The sequence below is a fragment of the Otolemur garnettii genome, unplaced genomic scaffold (genome assembly GCF_000181295.1).
Source record: "Otolemur garnettii isolate 467f Iridium unplaced genomic scaffold, OtoGar3 scaffold00003, whole genome shotgun sequence".
Lineage (NCBI taxonomy): Eukaryota > Metazoa > Chordata > Mammalia > Primates > Galagidae > Otolemur > Otolemur garnettii.
Genome location: NW_003852398.1, coordinates 16766795 through 16777229, shown reverse-complemented (window position 1 = coordinate 16777229; position 10435 = coordinate 16766795).

The window sequence follows — 10435 nt, the reverse complement described above, 5'->3', positions numbered from 1 at the left end:
ACCAGGCTTCTTTCCCCACCTCAGGGCCTTCCAGAATGTTTTTCCCTTTCTTTAATAAAAATACCCTGAGGCATGCACATGCCTGTACTTGTGTGCACATGTCAACATGCGTGCATACTTACATTCACACATGCATTCACCCAAATGCACCCCTATGCCTCAACGAGGCTTGAAAGCTCAGCTCAAGCAGAACTTCCTGGTTTCCTGCCCCCTCCTCCAGGTGCAGCCCCACTCCAGACTATATCCAATTTGTTACTACTCACTACTCACCCTCAGAGCAGCAGCTGTTTTTTTTTCTCAGTTTTATCCCAGTATGTATGAGTGTGTGTGTGTGTGTCTGCATAAGTATTGCAGACTTACGTGATGAATATATGTCTCCCTCTGAGACCATAACATCTGTGGGGAGCAGGGGCCTGTTTTGTGCATCAGTGTATCCTCCGCACCTAACCCAGTACCTAACAGATCATAGACACGCAACCTTTATGAAATGAATGACTAAGGGGAAATGCCAAAGGAATAGAAGACATGTGCACGTGGCATAGGAAAGACTGTCCCGGGGAGCCCTCTCCCCCGAATGAGTCTGCACCCGGAAATCAACAGGGCAACTACAAATTGCGGGCCTCAAGCTCAAATTTGAAGGAAATATCACCTTCTTTGTTCTTTCAAATCGATTTATTTCCTACTCTGAGCACTCAATCTGCCAGGCTGCAGATGGAGGGGTAGCGTCCTTAGTGGAACACCCCATCCCCTTCACTTCCGAGCCATGAATAAAAACACAGTACAACTGTGAGATGCTCTGGAAACAGAACAAGAGTCTCTAAGCCTGCCCTGGAAACCACTGATTTCCTATAGGTCTACATCTGTAGTGACCCCCTGAAGCATGGCACAACTACTCTGTCTACACCTTGCATGGGACTCAGCTGTCCAGTCCTGCCTTCCTGGGAGCACCAGCTGCCCTCCTCATGGAGTCTCCTTATCCTCTGAGGCAGCTGCCACAAAAAAAAAAGAGCAGAATTGCACATAGTTGTAGAGACCTCTGCCCATAGCAGAAAGCACCACTCTTTGAGACTGTGCCGAGAAGGTGCATCCCCTGGCCCCTGCCCCTGCCCCAGATTTCTCTTCCTTTCTCATTCCAGAGGACAATCACTCATTGTCTCCCCCTTTTCTTCCCCCAAGGATACCTAAGAGTCTCTCTTCACAGGATACAGATGAACTGTGGGCTGCAGGCTGCTTCTGCTGACAAGAATCCCTGAAGCAAGAAGCCCAAACTACCTGCTTAAGATAGAGAGGAAGAAGCGAATTGAGGGAGCTCAAAAACACATTAATATTCCAAGATATCACAGTTATTGCCACACAAGTCATCTTGATGCCTTTTACGCCCCTACTCCCTGCCTGTGCCGGCTGCCATTAGCAAGAAGGTTCGGAGGGGAGTGGGAAGGAATGAGGACCAGGGGGAAGAGAGGAACTTGAAGAGGGCCTTGGGGGATGAAAAAGATTGAGAGGCAGGAGCTGGGGCGGCTGACAGGACATGTCCCAGAAGCTGCACTAGGACACTCTTCTCTCCTTAGTTCCAACTGCCCCTCCCGTGCTCTGTGGCTCTAAGGCACTCTCCTGAGACCTTGGTGGTAGAAACTCCTACCCCTCTGCCAGGAACTCAGTTGGGTTTACTCCACTGGGACTCAAGAGCAGGATTCCTGCTGGGGGTGGAGGTGGGGGCGGGGGTGGTGAGTGGTGGTAAGAACTAACCCTCCCAGGATTGGATGTTGGAGACAGCTGGCCACCTCCTTCACAGCTGATCCACCAGTAGGATCTGCTCTCCCAGTGGGACAGAAAGGAGGGTTCTTGCCCACCCAAATTTCTCAAAAGCAGTAAGTCGTGGCCTCTCAGCATTTTGGAGCCAAGGCAAGGGGTAGATTGTGAGACCATGGCCTGAACATGAGAATTAGTCACACCCTCTCAAGTCTGGCGCCCTGGTCTGGAAAGTTCTCACCTGAGCTCACCTGTCATCTCCAGCAGCTGCAGCCCTCCTGGGGGGATCTTTCCAGTCCTGCCTCTGGCACCAGCCCTCGGGTTGGCAGCAGGAGCTAGGATGACTTACTTCCCTAGCTCTCAGCTATAGCAGCAGCCCAGCTGGCTCATGCCTCAAAGGCAGAAATTCCTCCTCTAGTTCATTAACTGGTTTGTGCCAAGGCACTGGGGAGGGGACAGGCTGTGGACACCCAAGGAGCCCTGACTGGCACATGGACCAGGACTCAACTGCTGTCAGTGGAGCTACTGATTACACAGGACCTGGCAACTGAGCCCACAGTGTCGTTGTGAGCAGGCTATCTCCTTACCTCAGAAACCTCCACCTGGATCCTGGGGGGTGACAGTGGGGTCATTGTTAGGGCCTCACCTCACCTTGTCCTAGACAGAGATAAGAACCCCAGAGGACTACACTGGGTGCCAGTGGCTGTGCCAGCCTTCAGTGCATGCACTGGGGAACTGTTTGGGGTGCAGTAAGGGATACAATTATAGTCTGGGAGACCCTGTGTATGTGATTACGGGCTAGGCAAAGAAACCAAACTCATGCAATGAGCTGTGTTCGTTCAGTAAACATCTACTGAGCATCCACTCTGTGCTAGTCACTGTGCTGTGACCAAGATTTCCCTGCCTTCCTGGGGGCTGTGCTCATGAACACAGCAAGAAATTAACAAGTAATTTACAATAAACTATAATGATGGTGAGTGAGCACTGAGGAATGCAAAAAGAGCAGAGCTCTAACTGGAACTCTGTTCAAGAAAAGGCTTCCTGGGGAAGGCAGAAGGAAGGAGAGAGAACACAGAGCCTCCCCCCCCACACACAAAGACGTGGAGGGCAGACCATGCTTACACAGACAGACCAGCTCAGGAGCTAGTGCAGAAACCGGGGAAGACAGGCTCCTCGCATTCAAATCCCAGCCCCGATACTTGCTATTGTTTGATCCCTGTGACTTTCTCACTTGGAAGCCGGGTTTTACCAACTGTAATAAGATGGTGCTAATAATGATGCCTATCTCTAAGGGTGGTCGGGAGGATGAAATGAGTTAATTAATACAAGGAAAGCTCTTACTTAGCAGAATAAATCCTCAGTATATAACCTCTAATATTATTGTTATTATTGGAAGAGCTTAGCTGAGGCTAGAACTAGGGATGACAAAAGCTTCAATCCAAGTCATCCTGATAGAACCAAGTCATGGGACTTGGTCACAGGCTGTGTCTAAGTAGCCGCTCATCCCATTGTCTATGAGCAAAGGGAAAACTACAGCAAACCCTGCATTAAGAAATTTGAAGCTTGACTCCTGGCCCTGACACTTGGTAGCAGGTAATTCTGGAAAAGCACTTGAGGCTCTGAGCCTGTTTTCACACCTGTAATATGAGGATAATACTGGTTACTCTACCTCCCTCTCAGGGTTATACTGCAAAGTAAGCAAAAGGGTAAGCATGAGGGCCCTTTAGTCGCATTGTAAACTGCTACTATCACGTGAATTATTGTTGGGGGCACCGGTAGCTCAGTGGCTGGGGCACTGGCCACATACATTGGGGATGGTGATGGTGGGTTTGAACCCGGCCCAGGCCTGCCAAACAACAATGACAAATACAACAAAAATATAGCCAGGCATTGTGGCGGGCACCTGTAGTCCCAGCTATTTGAGAGGCTGAGGCAAGAGAATCACTTAAGCCCAAGAATTTAAGGTTGCTGTGAGCTGTGATGCCACAGCACTCCACCAACAGTGACATAGTAAGATTCTGTCTCAAAAACATAAAAAAATAAAAAATAAGTTCTAACTTGGGAAACCAAAAGTACCTGTTTTAGACTGAATCTTCAATGACAAGAAAAATATTCTAAACATATTATTCCCCCTGCTAGTTGCTGTAAAAGTTCCAAGCCTGTGCGTCTCAAACTTGACGTGCCTGCAAAACACCTGAGGATCTTCACAAAATGCGGACTCTGATTGAAGGGTCTAGGGTGGGGCTTCTGGATGTCAAACAAGCTCACAGGTGAGCAGTTCTCCGGTGCTCCTGGTCCATGGACCACACTTGGAGTAGCAAGGTTCTCTAAAGGACCATGCAGACGCAGTAGTGACATTCCTCAGGGTGAGCTGACACAGGAGACTGAAGGGAGAAGTGGGACCCTGCAGCAGTGTGATCCCTGCTCAGGATTCACAGCTGCCAGTCCTGACCAGCTGCCCCGCCTTTATTAGCAGTCGCTCTAAGTCCTTGCTGAGTATCAAGCCCCGCTCTAAATACCTGGCAAATATTTACTCGTATAATCCCTGCAACATCCCTATCTGACATTATTATTACCATCTGATATATTATTTTTTAAAAGAAAAAAATTTAATTTAGTTTTTGTTAAAATTAATGCTATTTGAGCTTCAAAAGACACCATTAACTCTCTTCCAGTCCCAGGTGCCTTGGCAGCTACAGGTCACGGTGCAGACATGGCCAAGTCCAAGAACCACACCACACACAACCAGTCTTGAAAGTGGCACAGAAATGGCATCAAGAACCTCTGAAGAGGTCTTGTGTTCAAGACATGAACCTCTCAAGGGGGTGGATCCCAAGGTCCTAAGGAACATGCGCTTTGCCATGAAGCACAACAAGAATGGCCTAAAGATGCAGGCCAACAGTGCCAAGGCCATGAGTACACGCTCTCAAGCTATCAAGGCCCTCATAAAGCCCAAGGAGGTTAAGACCAAGGTCCCGAAATGTGCCAGCCGCAAGCTTAGTCAACTTGCCTACAGTGCCCATCCCCAACTTGGGAAGCATGCTCGTGCACACATTGCCAAGGGTCTTAGGCTCTGCTGGCCAAAGGCCAAGGCCAAGGATCAAACCAAGGCCCAGTCTGTAGCTTCACTGGCAGCTCCAGCTTCAGTTCCAGCTCAGGCTCCCAAAGGTGCCCAGGCCCCCACGAAGGCTCCAGAGGGGAGGCATCTGTCTGCCATGAGGACAAATGGACTGGTGTGACCTCTGGGCTACTGTCTGCGTGGGGCTGAGGTCTTCCTGTGCTATTTGTACGAATAAACCTGAGGCAGGGGAAAAAAAAAAGACACCATTAAGAGAATGGAAAGATAAACCACACACTGAGAATACTGACCTTAAGGGAGAAACTGAGGCAAAATTAATATAAAAGTATATTGCTTGTTTAGGCCAAGTTTGAGGACTGCAACGTAAGTTCCCATCTGATATATTATTGTCTCTGTTTCACTGGTGAAAATAAAAACAACCTAAGGCCCAGAGAAGTTAAATCATTTACCCAAGGTCACACAGCACACATTCCTTTTACCTCCCACTCCAGAGCTGAGCCCAGAGCAGAGGTTACACAGTGCATTCTGTGATCAACTTCCACTCCAAACCACAGAGCAGAAAATCAGCTGCTGATCCACATCACTCCCGCCGGTTAGTTAGAACTGAGTCGTTCAATAGCAACAGCCTGAAGAAACAGTCCCAGATCTGCCCTGGTTCCTGTCCCACCCCAAGTTCCTGTCCCTTCCACTCTGTGAACTGCCTAGGATCTCTCCAATAAACGCTTTCCTTTTGCGGATCACAGGGTTTAAAAGCTTTGGCTCTGAAGTCAGACTGCCTGGCTTCCAACCTTGGCTTCATCACTTAACTGCTCCAAGGCTCAGTTTTCTCATTTATAATGCAGAAATAATAACAGTACTGACTACACGGTGTCGTTAACAAGGATTAGACGTGATAATGCATGTTGAGCACTGAGCCCACCGCCCACTAGGTAGCATGGGCTCCATAGCTGCTCCTGCTGTGACTATCCAGGTAAAACTAAGAACAGGCTGCCGCAGGCCCTGTGGTGTGGAGTTATCCCACCAAACCCCAGTGCCAGGACACCCCCCCACCTCAGACGCATCAAGAAGCCACCAGGCTCTGAGGGCTTGGGCAGTGTGAACGACTCATACTTCTCACAGGAAGTTCCAGTCCATTGCACCTGCCAGCAGTGTTTGACAGTACTTCTCGTAGAAAATGGGGAATGTGTCACATTTACGGGGCTCTTTATTGCACATCAGAGAAGCGCTATGCACAAATGTTTGGATCAACTTTCCATGACTCTGGCCCCAGGCCTGCTGTGAGTCAGCCTCACAGTCCCACCTCAGCGCCACGCTCCTCTTCCGGAGAGGCTCCTGAGGCTACGGTTTCCATCCTGGCCACCTCACACCCCTCCTTCCACCGTTCCTACCCGCTGTCACCAGCCGCCACCCTGAATCCCTGGAACCCAAGATGAGAAAGAGAGAGAGATATGGAGTGATGTGAATGACAATTGCCGCACTGGCCCTCCAGGATTTGTTAACTGCTATTAAAAAATACTCCGAGTCATTATTGTGACATTATGAGGACTTAGCTGATTGCAGCTAATCTCAGACTCCCTTTGTGTTCCTAATGGAGGGGAGCGGCCTCGTGTGAAAAATCCCATTTTGTGTCTTTCCTCTAAAATTTAGTTTAAGAAAAATAACTAGAGGCAAAATGTGATATTCGACAATTGAAAATGAATAAGATAAGGGTTTAAGTACAGAACAAGCAAATCACAAAATAGAACTTTGTTCAGTCAGGCAGGCATGAGACACCAGACGCCCAGCAGGAGTTAGGCATGGAGGACTTGGAATCACTTGGTGAGCGAATTATTCCCTGTAGACCCTCTTTCACGACCTCTGATGACATCAGCAAGAAACTCTTTTTAACACCCATTGGCGCAGGGTAATCTCCCTTTTTAAACAGAGAGAGACCAGATCCACGCCAATGGGCGATGTAACACAGCCTACATGGGTTAAAATCCCAGCTAAGGCACACAGGGACTCCGTGACCTTGGGAAGGCTGTTACACTAAACTTCTCTGTGGCTCAGTTTCTTCATCTGTGAAATGGGGTTGATAATAGTCCATTTCTTACAGAGTTACCATGAGAATTAAATGAATAACTTCACAGGAAGCAGGCTTGGCACTCAGCCACTGAGCGAACATTATGTGGCAGCTGACGGTTTCCAACTGGAATACAATAGCTTTGTTCTCATTGCTCTTATTTTTAAGGTTACCTTCTACTTGGGGGACATGGTTTTCCAATTTTAATAGCAACATAAAAATACTTGTAAAAGAGATGTACTTAAAATCACCCCCAAAATTGTATATTAACAATAGATCAGATATGATGAGGTTGTGGCCGAATTCATGAAAGCAGACACTTGAATGACTGAATTTTGGGAAACTTGATGCAGCTGAATTCATTCATTTAGCAGGTGAAGACTTGAAGCCCAGAGAATGAACGTGACTTCCCCAAGGTCACACAGTAAGCTAGCAGCAAAGTGGTTCCAGAATTCAGAGCCCAACTGAGTTTTTTACCCCTCACGTTTTATTCAGGCCACTAAGTTAATAATGTCCTAAGAAAGAACAAATTAAAAGGCACCCCTTGAAATGAATGGCCAGCCCTTTGAAGTCCCAGAACTGAAGCTAATATTATGGAAGTCCTCAGCTACAACGAGCCACTTTGCTCAACAACCATGGGGGAAGAAAGAAATAATATCATTTTCAGGGTTTTCAAAGAATTCAGGCAGGGCACAAAAACAACTCAGAACACAGGATACTGTTTTCTTTGGAGCATGAAAAAGATATGCCTTTGGGTTCCTAATATTTTTTTTCATAAAAGCATATGCAGGCTGAAGTAGAAAATACTGTGATGACTCTTTCATAAAAGCAAAATAGGCAGGCAAGAAGGCATTTGTCTCATTGGAGAACAAAGGATAAATTTATACGGGCCAGTGTAGCTGCAGCATAACAAGATTACATCGAGGAGGTAAAATCAGTCCAGGGGCAATTGGAAAGCAAAAAACAACTTGCTCTACAGCCCTGGTCTCAGTGGTTACTGGCTCTGAAATCAGACGCTAAATCCTCTTTAGTCTTTCTCGTTAGAAGGCAGGGCTATGACCCTTTAATTTCAAACTTTTCTTTAAGCATTGATTACTTTGTTAAATGTTCTAGAGACCAAAGAGTGGGCTCAATTCTATTAGCGGGGATGGACACCACCTCTCCCCAGCACCTTCTACAATGATCCCCAATCCTGAACACAATGCCTGGTACACAATAGGTGCTTAATAAATGTTTATGATCAAATGACAAAAAGAAAGAATACATTGGAAGGCAAATAAAGTCGCTACATTGTCCATAAGGAATAATGACCAAGACTTGAAACAGAAATTGTCAGACACCAAAATGGAATCACGGATGGAGATACTAGAACGTATGAAGCCAGAGGTCAAACTGGGACAGAAAAGAAAGGAAGAGAATTTTTAATGTCATAGCCTGAGTGGCAGTTGGGATATATGATGTAGAGACAGAAAGCCTGGATTTGAATCATTGCTCTGCCAATTAGTAGCCACAAGATTTAGGGCAACCCAGTGGGTCTTGGTCTCTGTATCTCCACGTTGGGAACTGGGACTGGGATTATCTGGCTCCCACGGGTGAATGGGTGGCTTATATGAGAGAGCAGATTTTCAAATGCTTCATAAACTGAAAACCTCAGAAAGGGAAGAGGGGAACAGGAGAGTCCAGTCACGTAGCGGATGATGAGTCAGAAGGACAGAGCAAAGCCAACGTGTTTCTTGGTCTGTCTGCATCATTTAACGTGTCAAGACGGCTGCTGGCTTAGCCCTTGGCTTGAGTCACCCTGATTAACAGGTGCCTGGCCGCCGGAAGTTTGGCTCTGACTAAACTGATTGGACGACTGAGTAGGGAGGAGCTCCTTAACTTGGCCAGTGACTGGAGAAAGCTAAGACGGGAGCCAAAAGAGAAAGCAACCTTCCCATCCTGCCCCAGGGCAGCTGGATCATCTGTGAAACTCACCGACAGCCTGTCTCCAAGAGGACACGTGTAACAATTCTTCCAGGGCCTCAGTGTTGACGAAGAAGGCACAGCATCCAACGAGCTCATTCAGGGTGTGAATTATTTATGTTCATAACATGCGAGTTTACACAGATATCCATTAACAAAAATTACGTCTGGCAACCACTTCTAAACAATTACAGGACTGTGGTTTTCAACAGTGAGCAAGAAAATTAAATAGAGCAGCCATCCTCTAGCCTGCTGGGCTTCTCCCTCCTTGACCTCAGCAGCTGAAAGCTGGAAAAATGGTTAAGATAAATGTGGGCTCTGGAAACAGACAGGCCTGGTTCAAAGCCTAAGCCTGATTCAAATCACCTTTGGCCACTTCCTTAACCCCTTTGATTCTCAGTTTCTTCAACTGTAAAATGGGAATAACAATAGCAGCTACTTTCGAAGAGGGCTTGTTATGAAAAAATGAGATTATCTTTGCAAAAAAACTAAACGTGGCTCTTCCCTCAGAGAAAGCAGTCCAAAAATGGTAGACACTATTTCTCCTCCTTCAGAATTCCATCTGAAGTCTAGTCCCTTTCTCACAGGTCTCTGGAGGATTCTAGATCATTAAAGGTGGAAGGACCATTTAATTAAGACTTTTAGGATAGAATGTTTATTTTCTTGGAGCCAGATGATATCTTGATCCATAAAGAAACCAAGAGGACCCCCAATTTAAAAATCTCTAGGCAACCCTAGAGTTCTTCAGCCAGCACAGTTCCACTTTGATCTGTTTTGTTAGCTAGGAGGGGGGTGTGCCATTTTGCTTGATGAAAGGTTTTCACTAGTAAAAAGTAATTCAATTACCTCACTATACAAAAAGAGAAGCTGAGGCCCAGAGAGATCTGAATTGCCCCAGGATACGTTGCAAATATGTACCACACACAGGCCTGTATGTCTCCAAATATTTGTTAAGCGTAAATAATAAGTCTAAATTATTAATTTTTAATTAATATCTCCAAGGCAGCTATCCTGTCTTTCATTAGATCACTGTTACACTCAACCCAATATGTTCTGTCTTCTCTGACATGTGGCTCTATCCCCCATCCAGAGAGCCAGGGAATCTCACACAGGTGCCCACAGACCTTGTGCCTGGGATCTGCAGCACAATCCAAGAACTCTCACGTTCTGTTGTTTTGCTTTTGCTTTTATTTTTGGACTGATTCAAGGAAGAACAAACTGAGCAAAATTAAAAGAGACTTGGAGGAAATAGAGGGAGGAAGGGAGAATACAGAATCCATTAAATCCCAAAGTAGAAGAATTCTGTATATGTGCTGGCGGCTGCTGAGCGTTTATCTGAGCCAGGTGCCATGCCTAACACTTTGAACACCTTTTCTCACCTTGCTCTCTCAAGAACCCTTTGAGGCAGGTAATATTATTCCCATTTTACAGATGAAGAAAGAAGTACTGAGAGAATTATGTAAGTAGCACAAAATCACCAGACAGGAGCAGAACCAAAATTTAAATTCACATCAGTGTGACTCTAGAGAGTCAGATGGTAAGAGAATAAACTTACCAATCTTACCAATAGACTTAGCAATAAA